Raw genomic sequence first — 24,012 nt, 5'->3', positions numbered from 1 at the left:
CTGGGTATATTATGTTTTGTTTTGTTCTGTTTTTGTATATTTTTTATTGGAGTTCGATTTGCCAACATATAACGCCCAGTACTCATCCAGTCAAGTGCCACCCTCAGTGCCCATCACCCAGTCACCCCATCCCCCCCCGCCCACCTCCCTTTCCACTACCTCTTGTTCGTTTCCCAGAGTTAGGAGTCTCTCATGTCCTGTCACCCTCACTGATATTTCCCACTCATTTTCTCTCCTTTCCCCTTTAATCCCTTTCACTATTTTTATATTCCCCGAATGAATGAGACCATATAATGTTTGTCCTTCTCCAATTGACTTATGAATGGATAAAGAAGCTGTGGTCTATGTATACAATGGAATATTCCTCAGCTATTAGAAAAGACAAATTACCCACCATTTGCTCCGATGTGGATGGAACTGGAGAGTATTATGCTGAGTGAAATAAGTCAATTGGAGAAGGACAAACATTATATGTTCTCATTCATTCGGGGAATATAAAAAATAGTGAAAAGGAATGAAGGGGAAAGGAGAGAAAATGAGTGGGAAATATCAGTGAGGGTGACAACATGAGAGACTCCTAACTCTGGGAAATGAACAAGGGGTGGTGGAGGGGAGTTGGGCAAGGGGATGGGGTGACAGGGTGACGGGCACTGAGGGGGAGGCACTTGACGGGATGAGCACTGGGTGTTATGCTATATGTTGGCAAATTGAACTCCTATAAAAAATTTTAAAAAGAGAAAGAAAAAAATCCTGGGTATATTTTGAAAGCAAAACTGAGAGGATTCATTGAGTGATTAGATAGTATTTGTAGCAGAAGGAGAAGTCATGTCTGACTCCAAGGACTTTGGCCTGGACCAACAAAGAATGAAGTTGCCATAAACTGAGATGGGGGAGTCAGGTTGTGGGAGGAGCACATTTGGGAGAGGGATATCAGAGGACCAGTTTTAGACATGTTGACTTTGAAAAGCCTTTCTAGACATCTGAATGCAGATGTTGAGCAGGCAATAGTCTGGAGTTAGGAAAGAGGTTCGGTCTAGAGATAGACACTTGCAAGGACTTATTGTATAGTCGGCATGTAAAGCAATAAGACTGGATGAGATCACCTAGGCCACAAAGGTACCCAGAAAAGAAAGAGGTGAAAACCAAAACATCAGAGTCAAAAGCATGGTTCTGGAATCAGCTCTGTGCTTAAACTAGGTCCAATTACTAGGAGCATGACAGGAATTTCCTGCTGAATAGATGGCTGAGGTACTCCCAGGAGGGTACCCCTTGTTTAGATTTTTTTCTAGCCAGGACTAACATGAGTCAAATAAGATCTTCCTTCTGCCTTCGAGGTGGCAAACCTCAAGGCAAGCTCCACTTCATAGCTGGGCTTCAAGAAAGCCTATTATTTCCTTTCTTCCAACTTTGACCTCGGTTTCCTCTAGGTGGGTGGTTTTCAAGCATCAATGTGTGTAATAATCCCCAGGAGGGTTTGTAGTTTCCTCCCTCCAGAGAGTGTAGGGAGGCTAGAAATTCTGTAGGTGAGTGTAGGGAGGCTAGAAATTCTGTAGGTGAGTGTAGGGAGGCTAGAAATTCTGAAATGAAGAAATCTTCATTCTTACTAAGTGCCCTGGTTAATCTTGATAAGGGTGCTCCACTTTGAGAAAGCTAGATCATGGCCATTGCTGCTATAAACATCGGGGTGCAGGTGTCCCGGCGTTTCATTGCATTTGTATTTTTGGGGTAAATCCCCAACAGTGCAATTGCTGGGTCATAGGGAAGGTCTATTTTTAACTGTTTGAGGAACCTCCACACAGTTTTCCAGAGTGGCTGCACCAGTTCACATTCCCACCAACAGTGCAAGAGGGTTCCCTTTTCTCCGCATCCTCTCGATAGCCAAACTGTGGAAGGAGCCTCGGTGTCCAACGAAAGATGAATGGATAAAGAAGATGTGGTTTATGTATACAATGGGATATTACTCAGCTATTAGAAATGACAAATACCCACCATTTGCTTCAACGTGGATGGAACTGGAGGGTATTATGCTGAGTGAAGTAAGTCAGTCGGAGAAGGACAAACATTATATGTTCTCATTCATTTGGGGAATATAAATAATAGTGAAAGGGAATATAAGGGAAGGGAGAAGAAATGTGTGGGAAATATCAGAAAGGGAGACAGAACGTAAAGACTGCTAACTCTGGGAAACGAACTAGGGGTGGTGGAAGGGGAGAAGGGCGGGGGGTGGGAGTGAATGGGTGACGGGCACTGGGGGTTATTCTGTATGTTAGTAAATTGAACACCAATAAAAAATAAATTAAAAAAAAAGAGAAAGCTAGATCACCATAACGAGTACTAAGTCTTTATTACTCTAGAAAGGTAAGTTTAAATACTCATAGTGGCTATTAACTCTAGCTTTCTAATGATAATGTAGTTACTTCCTAAGTGCTGTCATAGATTTGAAGCTTAAAATCATATATCATCAGTTACTTAGCTGCTTGAAAATACATTTGGAAAACAAATACTCCTACTCTATTATTTTTTTAAAATTTTTGGAAAGAGTACCAATCAACTATTATTGATTCAGAGAGTTAAGTTCTAAGCATGCAAAAAACGCATTTCTATCTGAAGACCACTGTTATAGGGACATTTGTGATCTTCCATATCCAGTTTTGCTCTCCTTCCAGTTATAGAGGAGTTTTAAACCTTGGCAGGGGAAAGGAGCATGTCATTGGTTCTGGTCAATGGATTGTGAGCAGAAATATTAGAAATATTAGACCTTCCAGACCAAAGTATTTCAGAGTGAGTATTTGACCTTCCAGTAGTTTCTTCCTTTGCCAGAGCAATTGTAGAGGAAGCCTCATGTTGAGTTGATGGATATGGAAGATCAAAACAGTCCACATCTCTAGTCATCTGATGGTGATGTTCACCTTGGTTAGTCTCTGGATTCATAGCAGACTTTGTGAGTGAAAAATATATTTTGTGTGGAGCCACCAAAATTTTTCCTGGTTTATTTGTTACTGTGTCATAAGCCTATCATAACCTGACGCTGTCACTTGCCAATATATCATAAGATAACTATAAAAATGTAGACCCGGAAGAGATTTGATTATTTTAAGTTTGTAACTCATTTTCAGACTACATCCCACTTATTGAAATGTTTCCTTGCTATATATAAAAACAATCAGATCACCTCTCACATAACAACTCTTACTCTCTCTTATGTCTACAATTTCATATTGTTTGCTAAATGTAACATGAAACTTTGCTGCCTGCATGTTCTGGATTATTCTACTTACTCTATTTTGATATTTATATTAGGAAACTGAAACAGAGAGCATCCTATTTTTCAAACACTATTTCCTTTAGTTGTTTCCTGTCCTTTGTTCTTATCCTACCCCCCAATAAGCAAGATCACCAGCTCATCTTTCTAATTTTCCTTTTTACAGAGGCCAGGCTGGGTGCCTACCCAACATCTCTCTTTGCCACCCTCACAGGCTTCTGTAATATTCTCTGCGTCCCTCTCACCACATAATATCAAAGTCTGCTGTCTCTGTATTAGGCTTAAGCTCTTCACCCACAGGGATTGTATCTCATTTGTACCTAGGACCTAGAACATAGAAGATATTCAGTGAATGTTGTTGCACTGAACCTGACCACTTGAGTCACACATGTCAAGCCTGTATGTAGCTCTGCAGATGGAAGGATGGATTCTCAGGAGTGCTCTTCCTCCAGGCCTCATGTAATGCCCCAGTTGTCTCTGTGATAGTTGTAAGAAGCTCTTATGCTTAAAAGGAATATTAACAGTTATTAAAAACATGGAATACTAGCTGTTTGTTCCATATTGATGTGTCAAAAGAATCATACAGGCCTAGAGGATGTGGCCACTTTTTAAAGTAGTCACCATATGCAATGAATACTGGCTGATTTCTAATTCATGAAGTTTTTATCATCCATCTTCTGGAAATGAGTTGGGAATCTAGTTTTATAGACATCTGATTTTATTTGATTAGTTTAAGAAGCAAAAGCACGAGTTAATGGTGTATTACCATTCCCATGTACTAGAAAGATGTGTTAATGAAATATAATTGTCAACTATTCCATATGTTAATGGGAACTACATGTGAGAATCCGATATGCTTGCTTGCTCTATAAAACATCTTGAAGAGGTCTTTATGGGTATTTTACAGCTAATTCAGAGATCTCAACCATGGCCAAGTCAGAGTAACATGATTTTGCATTACTATCTACCTTTCTGCAAAGTGGTTATCATTGCAGTTTGAGAACAGAGAACCTTTTATGCAAACTATGTTTTATAGAACATTGGTAAACTTTGAGATGTTAATAGGACTCCGTGAGTACAAATTTTGGAAGTGCTAGGTAAACCAAAAGTAAACAGGATTTCTCTTTGTAAGACTTCTGCGAGTCTTGCCCTTGCCTTAAGAATGGGACTCATTTATCCAGTAGGCATGGTGCCAGGGCCCGTAATGCTTAGAGGAACCCACAAAAATATCTTCGTTTCTTTCAAAATGAGAAGAATAAATGAATATATAATAATGAATCCAGCCTGGATTATATTAATCTTTATACCAATGTAATCATAAAACATATTTTCATAGTTTTTTATGGAGGAAGTAGCCCACAAGCAAAAGTGTCTAGAGCCCTTGGATATTAAAATGCAATCCTGTTTATAATTCTCTAAAAAGTGTGATATGCAGGATTTTCCAGAAATTACTTGTGTATGAGTATCGTTTCATACAGTTTCTCAGAGGACCAGAGCTAAGAACATGTGGGAATATTTATAAATTGAAATGAACACTAGAATAAGAGTTATAAGAATTAGATTTTAGTGATATCTGCTACTAACTAACCATGCATCTTTGAGTAAGCCATGCAACATCCCTGGCTCCCAGATTATTAAGAAAAAATGATGGTATTCAACTGGATGTCTTAAAATATGCTTTCCATCTTAAAGGTAATGTTATTTCATATTTTGACTATCCTTGCTTGGTTTGCTGATTTTTTTAAGTTTATACGCATAGGTTAGAACATGAATTCTGAGCGAAAGTCAGAAATACAAGTTTTATGCCTGCTTTTGGCCTTACCTACCTTCTTCCAACAAGAAAATATGCCAAATGTTTATCTCTCAAACAGGAAAAAAGAGTAAGAAATTGGGGCACCTGGATGGCTCAGTGGTTGAGCGTCTTGCCTTTGGCTCAGGTCATGATCCCAGGGTCTTGGGATGGAGTCTTGCATCTGGCTCACCACGGGGAGCCTGCTTCTCCCTCTGCCTATGTCTCTGCCTCTCTCTCTGTGTCTCTCATGAATAAATAAAATGAAATCTTTTTTTTTTTAAAAAAAAAGGGTAAGGAACTTGGGAAATTCCCATCTTAAATGTGTTCTCTATTCAGATAGATAGCAATTAAAGTTAACGTCTTTTTTTCCCTATGATAGGGGATGATACAGTGTTGGGGAGGGTGGTTGGTCAAGAAAGAAAAGGCAAATATGTCTCTCAGGTTTTAAGTGTGGGTGACTTCCTGGCTTGGCTAGTTGTACTACCAACTCACTTTTTGACATGTTGAGTTTTTGGTTATTTGTAAGATAACAAAAAGGAGATGCCCCACAGATGGTTCTACACACAAGTCTAAAATTCAGGAGAGAGGCCAGGTCTTGTGTCTTATATGTGGGAATCTTCAGCCTAGTGGAAGCAGTTCAAAGTACTGGAGTAGAAGAAATAATCCTAGGGAATAAGAGAGAAGAATAGTGGACTATGGATGTAAGTATGGGAAACATCAATCATAAGGGGTACTTATAGCAAGATAAACTCCCAAAAGGGGGGACAGGAAAAAACAGAGAAATACAAGAACTAGAAGAGGTTATCATTATACAAATAGAAGACATTATAATGGAAATGGATTAGAAAGTTCAAGACAAAAAGAAAAAGAAACCAGGTACTCCTACTCACTTCAGCTGAGACCATGAATAACTCCTGCTTTCCTAGGAGTCAGTCCGGTAGTGTACAGCACAACCCAAAGAACAATTACACCATGGGACCTGATAATTCCCTTTTAAATAATTTATGATAAAGAAAGAATCCCAAGGAAATTGTCAAAGACTTATGTTCAAGGATGTATATAATACTTTCATTTATTTGTAATTTTAAAAGATTACAAATATGGAGCAAATAGCCAGTAGTACAGGAAAGCATCACCTATGACAGTTTATTTTGTAGAACATCATGCAGTTAGAAGCATTTTCAAAAAATATTAAAGATACGAGGACATATTCACAATATCCATCTATCGAGGTATATGTGTATATGTCAAAATGTTAACAATGGTTATCACCATTTGTGTTTTTACAGGTGAAGTTAATTTTCTTTTTTGTGTTTTCCTATATTTTCCAAATACCACATAATTGCTATGGTCTGAATGTCGCGATCCTCCAAAATTCATAAGCTGAAATTGTAACCCCCAGAGGTGACAGGATGAGAAGGGGTAGCCTTGGGGAAGTGCCTCAGTGCTTAGGGTGGAGCCCTCATGAATCAGATTAGTGCTTTCTAGATGAGGCTTCAGAGAGCTCCCTTCCCCATCTGCCTTGAGAGAGTTCCATGAGAAGTCTGCAGCCTGGAAGAGGGCCTTGGCTGGCCATGCTGGCACCTGAATCCCGAGCTCCCAGTCCACAGAATGGTAAGAAATAAAGTTCTGTTGTCTCTAAGCCACTCAGTCTGTAGTATTTTGCTTATAGGCATCTGAGTGGACTAAGATGGTAATGAACAGGAAGTGCTGATTTTATAATCAGGAAAAAAGATTACATTTTGAAAGGAGAAAGCAATTAGCAGTGTCAAAGAGTGAAGTCTGGTTACATAATACTAGGAATGTGTTGATACACATGGCAATTAGGTCATGATGACATGGCAATTAGGTCATGATGGATCTTGGGAAAAACACTTTCGGTAGAGGAACGAGAGGAAGGCTGGTTGCAAGGCTCAAGGAGTAAAATGGAAGTGAAAGCCCCAGCCAGCTTTTCTGTGCTTTCACAAGATCTGAAAGTGGAGCGACGGAGAAGAGCCAGATGGTAGCTGAATAGGATGCAGGTGGGAGGGCCTTTTCAAATGAAAAAGTCTTCAGGTGTTTATAGACAAGGAGAGGATCCAGTAAAGAGTTTGAGAAAGAGATGACTGACAGAGCAAGGTCAGGGCAGATACAGGAGATGGAGTTGGACCACCAGCGTGAATTGGCCTTGAGCTGGGAAGGGACACCACAGACTTCGGAGTGAAGGAAGGAAAGTCAAAACCAATGAATATAGATATGTTTACAGCGAAATTGAGCAAGACCTCCCTGATGACCTCAATTTTTTCACTGATGTAAAGGCAAGGTCGTCTGCTGAGAATGAAATCGGCAGTTGTTGGGAGGAAGGACCGGGGGTAACTTTTTCAGTTCTGGGCTCATCGTTGAGGGGGACGGAAAAGAGCTGACCCAGACCAAGGACAGAGATGGCCGGGTTGTGCTGGGAGGCCAACGGAATTCGGACACGATAAACGTGGGGAACCGTTGCATGTGAATATTTCTAAATTCCTTTCTCAGAATGAGGCTACCAGGGAGGAATCAAGTGGTGAGAAAAAGAAAAAGTAGGAAGTTGGGAGCAGTGAGTGGGAAGCGAAAAGTGGAGAGTGTGTCCACCATGATGAGATGCAGGGCAAGAGACTTTGAGTAGAGAGCTCAAGGAATGACAAGGCCCTTTAGGCTGGGTAAAGGTATCTCCATGTATCTTAAGTTATTCCAGGAGAGTAGGACTGGGAGCCGGCCTTCTTCCGTGAGGGGACAGATAACCAGGTGGCAAGTGGATTAGGACGGATGAAGAGTGCAGCCATAACGGTAGCGAGTAGGCCAGGAGAATGGGACCTTGCAAGCAATGGCAAAATCCCGTCCAGAGGCAACCCTGATATATGCCACCTCACCTGTGGGATTCACGGCTCCCCGAGTGGGAAACCTGGCAGCCTCTATGAAAATGGGCTAACGGAAAGGAAGTGGGGGACTGAGGAAGGAGCTAGTTAAGGCAAGCAGAGAGGAAGCTTTCTGGCCTCAATACTTAAGGCAGAGAGGAGATTGGTAGCAATGGACTGAAGTTTCCAACAGAATCCCCAGTTGAGTGGGGCCAGTTGTGAGAGGAATCTGGAAACAAAAACATGGGATGGTAAGAGGGTAAAGATCTAAGAAAGTAAAACAGGCTTGATATTCGGAAGTTAGCCAAGGAACATAGAGGGGCCTTAGATGCCCTAAATTTATAGTACTTGGTTTTGGGGTCAGAACAAGATGCCTCCAAGGCAGCGTCTGCCTTAACAAGGTATGAGGAAGGCCTCCTATGCACATACTCAAAAAACCATGGTAAACTATGGAAGAAGACAGCATTTTTTTTCTTCATTACAAAAAATATTCTTTAGTTGTTTGATTACTCTGTTTCTACTTTCCAAAAGCTATGAAGTCTTTTGTAAATGATTTGAGGAACCTCAGACTAGTGTTCAGAACTAACATGCTTGTCACATTTATTAAACATGTAGTTGAGGGGAAAACTCTGATTTTAGAGGAGTTCAATTTAGGTTGTTTTGTTTTGTTTCTTTATGGAAGGAGATCCATATCTGTTTTTCCCCCCCAGTTATTTAACTTGGGAGGAAACAGTCGATCTTAGAAACAGATTTTTTATGCCTGATATCCGAATACTCATCTATTCATTCCTCTGTTGGGAAAGTGCTTACATCAAACTTCCTTATATCTGTGGCCCGGGTATGGGACCTGAGCCTGACCTATCCGCTGTGTACACACCAGACTTTGAATCAGTGACTCGAAAGGCAAAGAAGCTGGGACAGAGGCATTCTTTTTTTCTGGCAGCAACAGCCAGAGGAATGCGGTATTAGTGGCGAGAGTTCAATGCTGACTATGCCAGCTATGAGATCTGGAATATAGCATGACTAAAACGTAGCTTTCCTGACGCTAGTACCATGGTGTGATGTTGGCTGGGTTCCAGGCCCTGGGGCCCTCGCTCCTCGCCTTTTCCTGAGCCTATTTCTCAAATCCTCCCAGTGATTTTATGACCTACTAAATGGTCTCTCAGTAAATTCCTTTTTTCTGAAATCTACCAGAGTTGGTTTCTGGTGCTTGCAACTATAAACCCTGATTGAAACGTGTAGACAGCTTACTATAGTCACCACCAATTACTGAGAATTCCAAACATAAACCTACCCTGTGACCCAGCAATTCTACTCGTAGGTTTAAACCACGCGGAAATGCATATGTGCACTAGAATATCCAGAGCAGCATTATAATAAAAGACAAAAACTGGGAACGATGCAAAAGTACATCAACATTTGTTCATTACGTAAAATGAATACATGTTGTGGCAAATTCTTTTTTTTTTAAAGTTTCTTTTTTTAAATTTTTATTTATTTTATGATAGTCACAAAGAGAGAGAGAGAGAGAGAGGCAGAGACACAGGCAGAGGGAGAAGCAGGCTCCATGCACCGGGAGCTCGACGTGGGATTCGATCCCGGGTCTCCAGGATCGCGCCCTGGGCCAAAGGCAGGTGCTAAACCGCTGCGCCACCCAGGGATCCCGTGGCAAATTCTTAATACAGAACAACAACGACAGTGATGAATTACTGCTATCTCAACAATGTAGATGAATCTCAAACCAAATGCTGAGCGAAAGAAGCCAGATGACAAAAAATACATACCTATTAATTCAATTTATGCAAAATGCAAAAACTTGCAGGATGATATTAGGATATTCGAAGTCAGAGTAATGTTCCTTTCGTAGCATTCTGTAGTATTTCGTAGCATTCTTTCGTTTCCTCTACAAAAGAGGAAAAGGTTACTAGGAAGGGGCACTAAGTGGGGACTTCTGGGTCTCAGGTCATGTTCTATCACTGGACCTGCATGATGATTTTGTGAATGTGCTTCCTTTTTGGTAATTCTGACCGTACTCTTAAGTTCGAGTGAAGTTTTCCATTTGTGGTTATCAGTGACAGTGCATAGGGAGCAGGCCAAACCAAGGCTCAGAGAGATCAAATAGCTGCCCAAGATTATATAAATGTTCAGTTAACCAGGCTGCCTGACTCCCACTCCCAGGCTCTTAAAATTGCCCCCAACAGTCTTGGCAAGAAGGCCTTACAAGCATCGTTGAGGGACTACGTAAGGTTCAGAGTTTTAGGCATCTTGCCCAAATCTCAAAGCTAGTGTGTAGGTGATGGAGCCATAATCTCTGTAAAGCCGGTTTCTATGTGTTTTCATTTCACTGCATAGTTCTTCTGAAAGTGAAAAGATTGATCGTACTGGCAGCATACAAATAGCGTATATAAAAACTTTATCTACTGTTGTTAGGAAATGGTATCCATGAAAGCAAACAACCAGGGTACAGATTAATATGTATGGTATGCTACCATTTGTGTAAAAAATTGAAAACCTTTGTGTGCGCCTGCATGCATGCATACAGGTGCATTTGTGTATTTTCTCTTAAGTATTAAATATTTCTGGAAGGATCCCCAAGAAACTCGTAACATTGATTGCTTCTGGGAAAGTGAGCAGGTTGGCTGAGGGACGGAGATAGAAGAGAAAATGTTACTGTAGACCCTTTAAATCATTTAAATTTTGAAGCATGGGAATGTGCTATGTATTTTTAAATACATTTAAAAGTCTTCGTTCTACCTACAACCAAAAGTGGATCTCCCCCAGGTACCATATGAGCAGTGTTTAGAGGTGAAGAATTCAGGATTTTCAGGGACTTAGTGGATGTGTTCAATATGAGCAAACACTTATTTTCCTTGTGTTTCAGGTTCTTAATCTTGTAATGAAGTAAGATATTTCTTAGCTCCTTCTTGGTACTTCTGGAAAGTCAATGGCATAATAGATGAGTAAGAAAAAGTAAGATTTTTTTTTATGATTAGCAGCACTTGTGGCATATCACTAGAACATGACCCTCTTCTCCCTTTCTTTTTCTCACTTCCTATTTAAATGTGTCCACTGATTTTCCATGTCTTATCCCTCCTCACTCCAATCCTCACAAACACCAGTTACCCACAGTTTGAAAAGCCTCTGCTGCTCTCAGAGTGTATAGTCTTAGGCCTAAAATTTTGTGTGACCAAATTTTAAAACATTTAGAGAGTGGACAATGGGACCTTCATATGTTGATAATTAGAATAATAAATTGTGGGAAGTGCAGGAATCCCTTCTTCAGAGAAATTCCTTAACAGAATTCTAAACATAATGAATGAATGAAGTGGGTGAAATAAGGAACCCTGCCCATAAACATTCAGTATTTGGAAGGACTCTTGCCTTTATTTTGTTCTGACATCCAGTGCCTGGTGCTATCAGAGCGAGTTAATGTCTTGACCACCATTTTATTATGGAACTCAAGGAATGGCCTGCACGTTAGAAAGCTCAGTGCGCATGATTTTTATTTTTTTTTTCAAGACATTATTTGAGGGACACCTGGGTGGCTCAGTTGGTTTAAGGGTCTGCCTTCGGCTTGGGTCATGATCTCAGGGTCCTGGGATCAAATCCTGCATGGGATTCCCTGCTGTGTGGGGAGCCTGCTTCTCCCTCTGTCTCTGCCTCACTCTCTATGTCTCTCATGAATATATGAATAAAATCTTTTTTAAAAAGACATCTGTTGATACAACAATATATATGGAAGCAAACAATACCATCTATAAGTTAATCATTCTTATTGATCATTTGGGCATGAACGAGTTGTCGTATGCCCTAATTGTATCAGGCCTCCTGTGTACCAAGAAAATTCTCTACCTTGTATATCTGTTAAACTTCTCTTTTTCCATTGACCATCCCGCAAGTAGTTGCTTAGGTTTACACGAGTATAGTACACACACATAAAAATACGTTTGGAGGGAAATCAGCATACTCCTCAATAAAATGTACATGAAAATAATTTTTATTTTTTTATTTTTTTTAAAGATTTTATTTATTTATTCATGAGAGACAGAGAGTGAGAGAGGCAGAGACAGAGGCAGAGAGAGAAGCAGGCTCCATGCAGGGAGCCTGATGTGGGACTCGATCCCGGGACCTAGGATCATGCCCTGGGCTGAAGGCAGGCGCTAAACCACTGAGCCACGCAGGGATCCCGAAGATAATTTTTAAATGATGTTGAATGGGAAGTGAAATTTTTCAAGGACATCAAAGCAGTTGGCAAGGGGCACCTGGGTGGCTCAGTCGGTTAAGAGTCTGCCTTCAGCTCAGGTCATGATCCCGGGGTCTCACTCTCTCTCTGTCAAATAAATAAATAAATAAATACTTAAAAAAAAAAGAAAAGAGGCAGTTGGAGAGCCTACTTAAATAGGTGAAGCTTTTTGTAGGAAAATATATGTCAAGATGGAACAGTTACACTGGCAGAATTTTAAGAACTATACTACCTTATTTTCAGTATTCCTTTGATACTTTTAAGTGTGGCTCAGTGACACTGATGGTAATTTCTGTTTTTAAAAAAAGATTTTATTTATTTACTTGAGAGAAAGAGCAAGTGAGAGAGCAAGCACACGTGAGGAGGAGGGGCAGAGGGAGAGGGAGAAGCAGACTCCCTGCTGAGCAGGGAGCCCGATGCAGGACTCAATCCCAGAACCCTGAGATCATGACCTGAGCTGAAGGCACATGCTTAACTGACTGAGCCACCCAGGTGCCCTGTTACTGCAGGTAATTTCAATTATTTGTTAATACTAGCGCTTTGTCAAAAATGAACTTTCTTCTTTAGATAGTTTTAAAGATTTGTTCATTCATTTAAAAATTTGTATTGAGGTCTAAGATACATAGAGTAAACACACAAATCATATATCTACAACTCCATGAACTTTTGTGCATGTGCACGCACACACACACACACACACACACACACACACACACCTACACACAGCAGGGTAACTACCACTCAGTTGAAGATAAAGGGCATTTCCAATACCCCAGAGGCTTCCCTCATGACCTTGCTGCTTGTAACATACTCCCAGAGGGAACCGCTCTTCTGACCTCTATCACAATACATTTGGTTTGCCCATTATTGAAATTCATATAAGTGGAATCATATGCTATTAATGGAGCTCATATAAATGGAACCTATTCTTCTATATCTGAATTTTTTGGCTTATCATGACATCTGTGAAAGAAAGCCACATTGTAGAGTGTAGCAGTAGTTGATTCTTTTTTATAGCAAAATAGTATTCCACTGATTATACCACAATTTGTTTATTCATTGTACTGTTGATGGGCATTTGAGTTGGTTTTAGTTTGGGGCTATTATAAAGCTGCTAAGAGACATCTGGGTGGCTCAGTCCATTAGGCATCCTACTCTTGGTTTTGACTCAGGCCATAATCTCAGGGTCTCAAGGTCAAACACCATGTTGGGCTCCACATTCAGTGTGGAGTCTGCTTAAGACTCTCTCTCCCTCTGCCCCTGCACACCCCTAAAATAAGTAAATAAATCTTTTTTAATAAGCCTCTAAGAACATTCTTGTACCTGACTTCTGCACTCATTCTTGTGGGTGTAAATCTAGGTGTGTGATGGCTAGGTTATAGGGTCAGCATTATGTTTAGCTTCAGTAGACACTGACAAGAATCTTTCCAAAGTGGTCATATCATTTTACACTCCTGGCAGCTTATGTATGAGAGTTCCAGTTCCGTATCTTCACCAATACTGGGTGTTGTCAATATCTTTCATTTTAGGTAGGTGTTTAATAGTATCTCATTGAGGTTTTAATTTACAATTCTCTGAGTAGTAATGTTGAGAATATTTATATATGCTTATTGCCTGCTTGAGTATCCCCTTTTTGCGAAGTAATAACTCAAATCCATTGCCTGTTTTCTGACTTGATACTTTTTTACTGTGCTTTATTGCCTTTGTGATCCAGTTGGTTTCCCTCAAAAGTATAGAAGTCAATTAGAAAACAAATTAAATTTGAAATGCATTCTCTTTATGGCAAATGTGGTCAACTACCTCAATTTCTCTTATAAAGTATTTCTATGTATATGTGTGAGATAATAACATGAGAGAATGTATACCACTTAAAAGAAATGTTAAAGAACTTGCATTATGTCCATTGTCACCACTGCTATTCAACATAGTACTAGAAGTCCTAGCCTCAGCAATCAGACAACAAAAAGAAATAAAAGGCATTCAAATTAGCAAAGAAGAAGTCAAACTCTCCCTCTTCACCGATGACATGATACTCTACATAGAAAACCCAAAAGACTCCACTCCAAGATTGCTAGAACTCATACAGCAATTTGGCAGTGTGGCAGGATGCAAAATCAATCAGTGGCATTTCTATACACTAACAATGAGACTGAAGAAAGAGAAATTAAGGAGTCAATCCCATTTACAATTGCACCCAAAAGCATAAGATACCTAGGAATAAACGTAACCAAAGAGGTAAAGGATCTATACCCTAAAAGCTATAGAACACTTCTGAAAGAAAGAAAGTGAGGAAGACAGAAAAGATGGAAAAATATTCCATACTCATGGATTGGCAGAATTAATATTGTGAAAATGTCAATGTTACCCAGGGCAAGTTACATGTTTAATGCAATCCCTATCAAAATACCATGGACTTTCTTCAGAGAGTTAGAACAAATTATTTTAAGATTTGTGTGGAATCAGAAAAGACCCCGAATAGCCAGGGGAATTTTAAAAAAGAAAACTGTATCTGGGGCCATCACAATGCCAGATTTTAGGTTGTACTACAAAGCTGTGTACTACAAAGCTGTGGTCCTCAAGACAGTGTGCTACTGGCACAAAAACAGACACATAGATCAATGGAACAGAATAGAGAACCCAGAAGTGGACCCTGAACTTTATGGTCAACTAATATTTGACAAAGGAGGAAAGACTATCCACTGGAAGAAAGACAGTCTCTTCAATAAATGGTGCTGGGAAAATTGGACATCCACATGCAGAAGAATGAAACTAGACCACTCTCTTTCACCATACACAAAGATAAACTCAAAATGGATGAAAGATCTAAATGTGAGACAAGATTCCATCAAAATCCTAGAGGAGAACACAGGCAACACCCTTTTTGAACTCGGCCACAGTAACTTCTTGCAAGATACATCACGAAGGCAAAAGAAACAGAAGCAAAAATGAACTATTGGGACTTCATCAAGATAAGAAGCTTCTGCACAGCAAAGGATACAGTCAACAAAACTAAAAGACAACCTACAGAATGGGAGAAGATATTTGCAAATGACGTATCAGATAAAGGGCTAGTTTCCAAGATCTATAAAGAACTTCTTAAACTCAACACCAAAGAAACAAACAATCCAATCATGAAATGGGCAAAAGACATGAACAGAAATCTCACAGAGGAAGACATAGACATGGCCAACATGCACATGAGAAAATGCTCCACATCACTTGCCATCAGGGAAATACAAATCAAAACCACAATGAGATCCCACCTCACACCAGTGAGAATGGGGAAAATTAACAAGGCAGGAAACAACAAATGTTGGAGAGGATGCGGAGAAAAGGGAACCCTCTTGCACTGTTGGTGGGAATGTGAACTGGCGCAGCCACTCTGGAAAACTGTGTGGAGTTTCCTCAAACAGTTAAAACTAGATCTGCCCTATGACCCAGCAATTGCACTGCTGGGGATTTACCCCAAAGATACAGATGCAATGAAACGCTGGGACACCTGCACCCCGATGTTTATAGCAGCAATGTCCACAATAGCCAAACTGTGGAAGGAGCTTCGGTGTCCATGGAAAGATGAATGGATAAAGAAGATGTGGTTTATGTATACAATGGAGTATTACTCAGCCATTAGAAATGACAAATACCCACCATTTGCTTCAAGGTGGATGGAACTGGAGGGTGTTATGCTGAGTGAAGTCAATCGGAGAAGGACAAACATTATATGGTCTCATTCATTTGGGGAATATAAATAATAGTGAAAGGGAATAGAGGGGAAGGGAGAAGAAATGGGTAGGAAATATCAGAAAGGGAGACAGAACATGGAAGACTCCTAACTCTGGGAAACGAACTAGGGGTGGTGGAAGGGGAGGAAAGCAGGGGGTGGGGGTGGCTGGGTGGCGGGCACTGAGGGGGGCACTTGATGGGATGAGCACTGGGTGTTATTCTGTATGTTAGTAAATTGAACACCAATAAAAAATAAATTTATTAGAAAAAAAAGAACTTGCATTATCAACTGTAATTATTTGTTCCTCTTACCTGAAAGCCTATTCTACCATTGTGAAAATGAATCATATTCTTTGACAACATCAAATGCTGGTGAGGATATGGAGCACAGAAATGCTTACACATCACTGGTGGGCATGCATAATGGGAGAGCCATTTTGGAAGACAGTTTAGCAGTTTCTTACAAAACTTAACATCTGGGGATCCCTGGGTGGCGCAGCGGTTTAGCGCCTGCCTTTGGCCCGGGGCATGATCCTGGAGACCCGGGATGGAGTCCCACGTCGGGCTCCCGGTGCATGGAGCCTGCTTCTCCCTCTGCCTGTGTCTCTGCCTCTCTCTCTCTCTCTCTCTCTCTCTCTCTCTCTCTCTCTGTGACTATCATAAATAAATACAAATTTTTTTAAAAAGCTTTATAAAAAACAAAAACAAAAACAAAAAAAAACAAAACTTAACATCTTCTTAACATATGATCCAGCAATCATGCTGGATTTACCGAAAGGAGTTGAAAACTTAAGTCCAAACAAAAACCCGCAAACTAATGTTTATAATGGCTTTATTGATAATTGCCAAAACTCAGAAGCAACCAAGATCTTCCTCGGTAAGTAAGTAAGTAAGTAAAGTAAAGTAAAGTAAGTAAGTAAAGTAAGTAAACTGTGGTACATCCAGATAATGGAATATTACTCTGTGCTAAAAAAAGGAAATGAACTATTAAACCATGAGAAGACATGGAAGGAACTTAAGTGCATACTATTAAGTGGAAGGAGCCAATCTGAAAAGGCTATATACTCTATGGTTTCAACTGTATGGCATTCTGAAAAAGGTAAAACTATGGAGACAATAAAAGGATTAGCAGTTGCCATGGGGTATCTGGGTGGCCCAGTCAGTTAACCATCCGACTCCAGATCTCAGCTCAGATAATGATCTCATGGTCGTGAGTTTGGGTCCTACATTGGGTTCCATTCTGGGCATAGAGCCTACTTAACAAAAGATTAGCAATTGCCAAGACTGGAGAGGTGTGGGGAGAGGTGACTAGAGAGAGAATGGAATTTTGGGGGGCAGTGAAAATATTCTGTATAATATACAGCAGTGGATACATATCAATATAGTTTTGTTCGAACACATAGAATATACAACACCAAGAGTGAACCCTAAAATAAACTGGACTGTGGGTGATTATGATATGTCAGTGTAGATTCTTACTTAGCTTAAAAAGAAAAAGGTACCATTCTGTTGGTGATGATGATAGCGGAGCCCATGCATGTGTGGGGGCAGAGGATATATAGGAAATCTCTGTGACTTCCTCTTAATTTTGTTGTAAACCTAAAACTGCTCTTACAAATAGTCTTAAAAAATATCCAAATTTCCCCACAACTTCCTGCCTTCTGTAATTTACTTTAGAGTCTGTGATCAAGACATAAAACCTTGTGACAGGCACTAAGGAGGGTGCTTGATGGGATGAGCACTTGATGGGTGTTATACTATATGTTGGCAAATTGAATTTAAATTTTTAAAAATTAAGAAAATAAAACCTTAATTTGGTAAATAATCATTATTCAAATTAGAGCAACTAACAGAAACACTGCCACATGCCTATTAATGATGCATTCTTGCCTGAGCAGATATGTAGAAGATAGAAATATATAAAATTTACAAAGTAAACTTTACAAAAATGAATCTCACATTGTGAAGTAATAATAATGGTACTTACAGCATGAAAAAGATTTTTAATTCTTCAAAACCCATTTATGTACATTGTTTTCACCAAGATTGGCAATGACTGGTGAAAAGGGTGAAGGTTATCTTATTTACAGTGTGAAGTTGAGCAAAGTAATGGACAGAAAGCTTAAATGTGTTTGTATGAAAACATGTTTCTCCATTTCAAATGTACTGATACATATTAATAATGAGATACTGATCTTCCAACGTACGGTTCTCCTTTGCCATCTCAATTTACTCCTCTTTTGGAACAATAGTGAATATCCTCTCTTGTGCACACCCCCTAGTATTCACAGAAGCAAATCAATGGACAATTGATCCAAGTATTTTCTTGAGTTAAATCCAACCATCTCAAAATGAGCACAAGATTGAATATCCTTCGGTGGCTTGTGACATCAGCTGAGCAACATGAGTGAATTACAGCTGCATGTCCCCTCTAGAGCTATCTATTATCCAATATGTCTTATTTAATTTTCAGTTTCAGGCAGGCAAATTGACCATGTATACTTGCTTGTGTCAGTAGCTAATTTTAGATCACTATTCTAATTGGAAATGGCATGCCCCTTTAGCTTGTCATGTAAAAATTCACATTTTCTGATTAATGTGATTCATTTATATTAGATTTGACTTGACAGAATGGCAATGTGTAATATAGGAGGCAAGTATGACAGGATTCCTCTCTCCCTCACTCAGTCACCCTCTTTATAAATGATCCAATCAAGGCATCAGACTGCAGTGTCTTCCTTTAAATAGATAAATTTTGAACTCATACCTATTCTAATGTGACTTTCGTGGTATTTTCTCACAAGTCAGGCACCTTTTATCGGGGGGGGGGGCAATTTTATTTGTAGTGTTGCCTTTACATTCATTCATGGCAAATGGACAAACTGCTGTGATCGAAAGGTTGCTCTTTTGCTATTGTTTTTGTGTGTCTGGGTTTGTGTCTAAACTGCAGATCAGACAAAGCTGGACATTCAGGTTTTAAATGCAATTTGAAGACAGTAGTGGGAATTGTGAATTATATAAGCACTATGTAATGTCACTATTAGTCTGAAAAAAGTAAGAACTGGTAAAATGAGAATTGCAACTAAAAGTAAAAGGAAATGTTTAAAAGACTAAAGGAAAAACATATCAGGTTAGGAATTCCTGTTATTAAAAGAAGATTTTATTTTATGTAACTTATGAGTTTTCTATACTCTATGCCCTTCCCTTTGTTTTATTAAAGCATGTTCTCAGACAGCCCGGGTGGCTCAGCGGTTTAGCACTGCTTTCAGCCCAGGGCCTGATCCTGGAGACCTGGGTTCAAGTCCCACGTCAGGCTCCCTGCATGGAGCCTGCTTCTCCCTCTGCCTATGTCTCTGCCTCTCTCTCTCTCTCTCTCTCTCTCTCTTTCATGAATAAATAAATAAAATATTTTTTTAAAAAGTACGTTCCCTCTAAACCTACTTTGTTGAGTTCTTTTATCGTGAATGGATGTTGTACTTTGTCAAATGCTTTTCCTTCATCTATTGAAATGATCATATGGTTCTTAGCCATTAACATGATGTATCACATTGATTGATTTGCAAATATTGAATTACAGTTGCATCCTGGGAACAAATCCCAGTTGATTGTGAATGATTTTTTAAAATGTATTCTTGAATTTGGTTTGCTAGTATTTTCTTGAGGATTTTTGCGTCCATGTTCATCAGGGATATTGACCTGTAGTTCTCTTTTTTTGTGGTGTCAATCTGGGTAGCAGGATAATGTTGGCCTCATAGGAAGAATTTGGAAGTTTTCCTTTCTCTTCTATTTTTTGGAATAGTTTGAGGAGAATAAGTATTAATGCATCTTTAAATGTTTGGTAGAATTTACCCATGAAGCCATCTGGTCCTGAACTTTGGGAGTTTTTTACTACTGATTCAATTTCTTTGCTGGTTATCAGTCTGTTCAAATTTTCTATCTTTTCTTGTTTCAGTTTTGGTAATTTATGTTTCTAAAAATTTACCCATTTCTTCTAGGTTGTCCAATTTGTTGGCATATAGGTTTTCATAATATTCTCTCATAATTGTTTGTATTTCTGGAGTGATGGTTGTTATTTCTATCCTCTAATGTGTGATTTCATTTATTTGAGTCCTATTCTTTTTTTTATTGAGAAGTATGGCTAGAGGTTTATGATTTTTTTTTTCAAAGAACAAGCTCCTGGGAAGTCCAGTGGCTTAGTCGATTAAGTGCACAACTCTTTTATTTCAGCTAAAGTTATGATCTCAAGGTCCAGGGATCCAGCCCCTTGTTGGGCTCCATGATCAGCAGGGTGTGTGCTTGAGAATTCTCTCCCTCTCCCTCTGCCTGCACCTCCACCTGCTTGTGCACACAATCATTCTCTTTCTCTTTCTCCCTAAAATAATATAAAATAAAATAAAATAAAACTTAAAAAAAAAGAAAACCAGCTCCTGGTTTCATTGATCTATTATATATATATTTTTTTAGTTTCTATATAATTTATTTGTATTCTCATCTTTATTATTTCCTTCCTTCTGCTGGCTTTAGGTTTTGTTTGTTGTTCTTTTTAGCAAGCTTAGGTTGCTAATTTGAGATTTTCCTTGCTTTTGGAGATAAGCCAGTATTGCTATAAACTTCCCTCTTAGGACTGCTTTTACTGCATCCCAGAGGTTTTGGACTGTTGTGTTTCCATTTTCATTTTTTCTATGTACCTTTTTATTTCTTCTTTGATTTCCTGGTTGACCCATTCATTGTTTAGTAGCTTTAATCTTCATGTGTTGTGATCTTGCCAGATTTTTTCTTGTGGTTGACTTCAGGTTTCATAGAGTTGTGGTCAGAAAAAATCTTGAATTTGTTGAGGCTCGTTTTATGGGAAAATACATTATCTGTTCCGAAGAATGTTTTGTGTGTACTTGAAAAGAATGTGTATTCCACTCTTTTAGGATGGAACATTCTGAATATATATGTTAAGTCCATCTATTCCAGAATGACATCCAAAACCATTGTTTCCTTGTTGATTATCTGCTTAGATGATCTGTCCGTTGATGTAAGTGGGGTGTTAAAGTCCCCTACTATTACTGTATTATTATCAATTAGTTACTTTATGTTCAATATTAATTGTTATATGTGTTTGCTTCCATGTTGGGTGCATAAATACTTAAAATTGTTATGTTTTCCTGTTGGATTGTCCCCTTTAGTATGATATAGTGTCCTTCTTTGTCTCTTGTTGCAGTCTTTGGTTTAATGTCTGTTTTGTCTGATATTAAGTATTACTACTCAACAGCAAAGAAACAAATAATCCAATCATGAAATGGGCAAAAGACATGAACAGAAATCTCACAGAGGAAGACATAGACATGGCCAACAAGCACATGAGAAAATGCTCCACATCACTGGCCATCAGGGAAATACAAATCAAAACCACAATGAGATACCACCTCACACTAGTAAGAATGGGGAAAATTAACAAGACAGGAAACCACAAATGTTGGAGAGGATGTGGAGAAAGGGGAACCCTCTTGCACTGTTGGTGGGAATGTGAACTGGTGCAGCCACTCTGGAAAACTGTGTGGACGTTCCTCAGAGTTAAAAATAGATCTACCCTACCACCCAGCAATTGCACTGCTGGGGATTTACCCCAAAGATACAGATGCAGTGAAATGCTGGGACACCTGCACCCCGATATTTATAGCAGCAATGTCCACAATAGCCAAACTGTGGAAGGAGCTTCGGTGTCCATCGAAAGATGAATGGATAAAGAATATGTGGTTTATGTATACAATGGAATATTACTCAGCCATTAGGAATGACAAATACCCACCATTTGCTTTGACGTGGATGGAACTGGAGGGTATTATGCTGAGTGAAATAAGTCAATCAGAGAAGGACAAACATTAAATGGTCTCATTTATTTGGGGAATATAAAAAACAGTGAAAGGGAATAAAGGGGAAAGGAGAAAAAATGAGTGGGAATTATCAGAAAGGGAGACAGAACATGGAAGACTCCTAACTCTGGAAAACGAACAAGGGGTGGTGGAAAGGGATGTGGGTGGGTGGAAGGGATGTGACTGGGTGATGGGCACTGAGGGGGGCACTTGATGGGATGAGCACTGGGTGTTATGCTATATGTTGGCAAATTGAACTCCAATTTAAAAACATATGTAAAAAATAAATGAATAAATAAACATAGACAAATTTAAAAAAATTATTACTACTCCAGCTTTCTTTTGACATTTATTTGCATGATAGATGTTTCTCCATCCCCTCACTTTGAATCTGCAAGTGTCTTTAGGTCCAAAGCGAGTCCCTTGTAGACAGCATATAAATAAGTTTTGTTTTGTTTTTTTAATCCATTGTGTCATGCTGTGTCTTTTGATTGGGGCATTTAGGCCATTTATGTTCAAAGTAGCTATTAATAGATATTAATTTATTGCCATTTTATTATTGTTGTTTCTGAAGTTCTTCTCTAATTCTTCTCTTTCTCTCTTTCATGGTTTGCTGGATTTCTTTAGATTTCTTTCTCTTTATTTTCTGCATAAATATTAGTGGCTTTTCATATATAATTGCCATTCAGTTTGCATATAACCTGTTCTGCATATAGCTGTCAATATTAAGTTGATAGTCGTTTAAGTTTGAACCTGTTTTTTCTTCCTTTCCTCCCCACATTTTAGGTATATGTTATTATATTTTATATCCTTTTATTTGTGAATTCCTTCACTGATTTTTTTATAGAAATAGTCATTTTTACTTCTTTTGTGTTTCCTACCTTTATACTTTTGACTTCTTTCCATTCAAAGACTCCTCTTTACTATTTCTTGCTGGTTTAGTGGTCACAAACTCCTTTATTTTTTGTTTGTCTGGGAAAATATCTCTCCTTCTATTATGAACAATAGGCTTGCTGGTTAGAATATTTTTGGCTGCACATTTTTCCCATTTAGCGTGTTGAATATACCATTGTACTGCCTTCTGGCTTGTCAAGTTTCTGTTGAAAAATCTTGCTAGCCTGATGGGTCTTCCCGTGTAAGTTAATGACTTCTTTTGTCTTGTTGCTTTTAAGATTTTTTCTTCATCACTATAATTTGTGAATTTAATTATAGTATGTCTTGGTGTGGGTCTGCTTTTGTTGATTTTGATGGAAGTTCTCTGTGCCTCCTGGATCTGGATGTCTGTTTCCTTCCCCAGATTAGGGAAGTTTTCAGCCATTATTTCTTCAAATAAATTTTCTGCCCCCTTTTGTCTCTTATCTTCTTCTGGAACTTCTGCAATATGAATGTTATTATGTTTAACGGAGTCACTGAGTTCCCTAAGTCTATTCTTGTGTTGCATAATTCTTTTTCCTCTCTTCTGTTCAGCTTACTTTCCATTACTCTGTCTTCTAGGTTACTAATTTGTTCTTCTGCTTCTTCCATCCTGTTCATTCCATCAAGTGTGTTTCTCATTTCATGTATTGAGCCCTTTATCTCTGCTATGTTATTTCTTATCTCTGTGGTAAGGGTCTCACTCATGTCTTCCCCTCTTTTCTCAAGTCCAGTGAGTATCCTTATAATCATTGCTTTAAATTCTTTATCAGGCAGGTTACTTTTATCTGTTTTGCTTAGATATCTGGCCATGGCCTTGTCCTGTTCTTTCATTTGGGGTAAATTTCTCTGTCTCCTCATCTTGTCTGCCTCTCTGTCTGCTTCTGTGATGAGAGTCAACTGTCTTCTGCTCTTGGAAGTAGTGTCTTTGTGAAGAGTAGGTCCTGGAGTGCCCTGCAATGCAGTATCCCCTGTTCACCAGAGCCTGACACTTTAGGAGAGTCTCCCATATGTGTTATTTATGCTCTACTGTTGTGTCTAAGTCACTTTTCCTTTCTTTAGAGATGTCTCTACTGACTCTCTGCCTGCTATGGGCTATCCTTGCTCTCTGTGGTGTTAGTGGGACCCAGACAGGCCAGCTCTGAGGGGGAGTGCCTGCCAGTGAATTTGAGAGCCAGAAAGTGTGGTGCTAGGAAAATTTGTGCTGGGCCACTAGTCCTGTACCAGATCCCCCAAAGCACTATGGTGGCTGGGGCTCTGCCCTGGGGCAGCTGGGGGCACATGGATGGGCACAGCACTGATGATGGCTGGGTGTGGCTGGGCCTGGCATGTGATGGTGGCTGGAGATG

Source organism: Canis aureus, chromosome X (assembly GCF_053574225.1).
Source record: "Canis aureus isolate CA01 chromosome X, VMU_Caureus_v.1.0, whole genome shotgun sequence".
NCBI lineage: Eukaryota > Metazoa > Chordata > Mammalia > Carnivora > Canidae > Canis > Canis aureus.
This window is presented reverse-complemented; position numbering follows the sequence as displayed.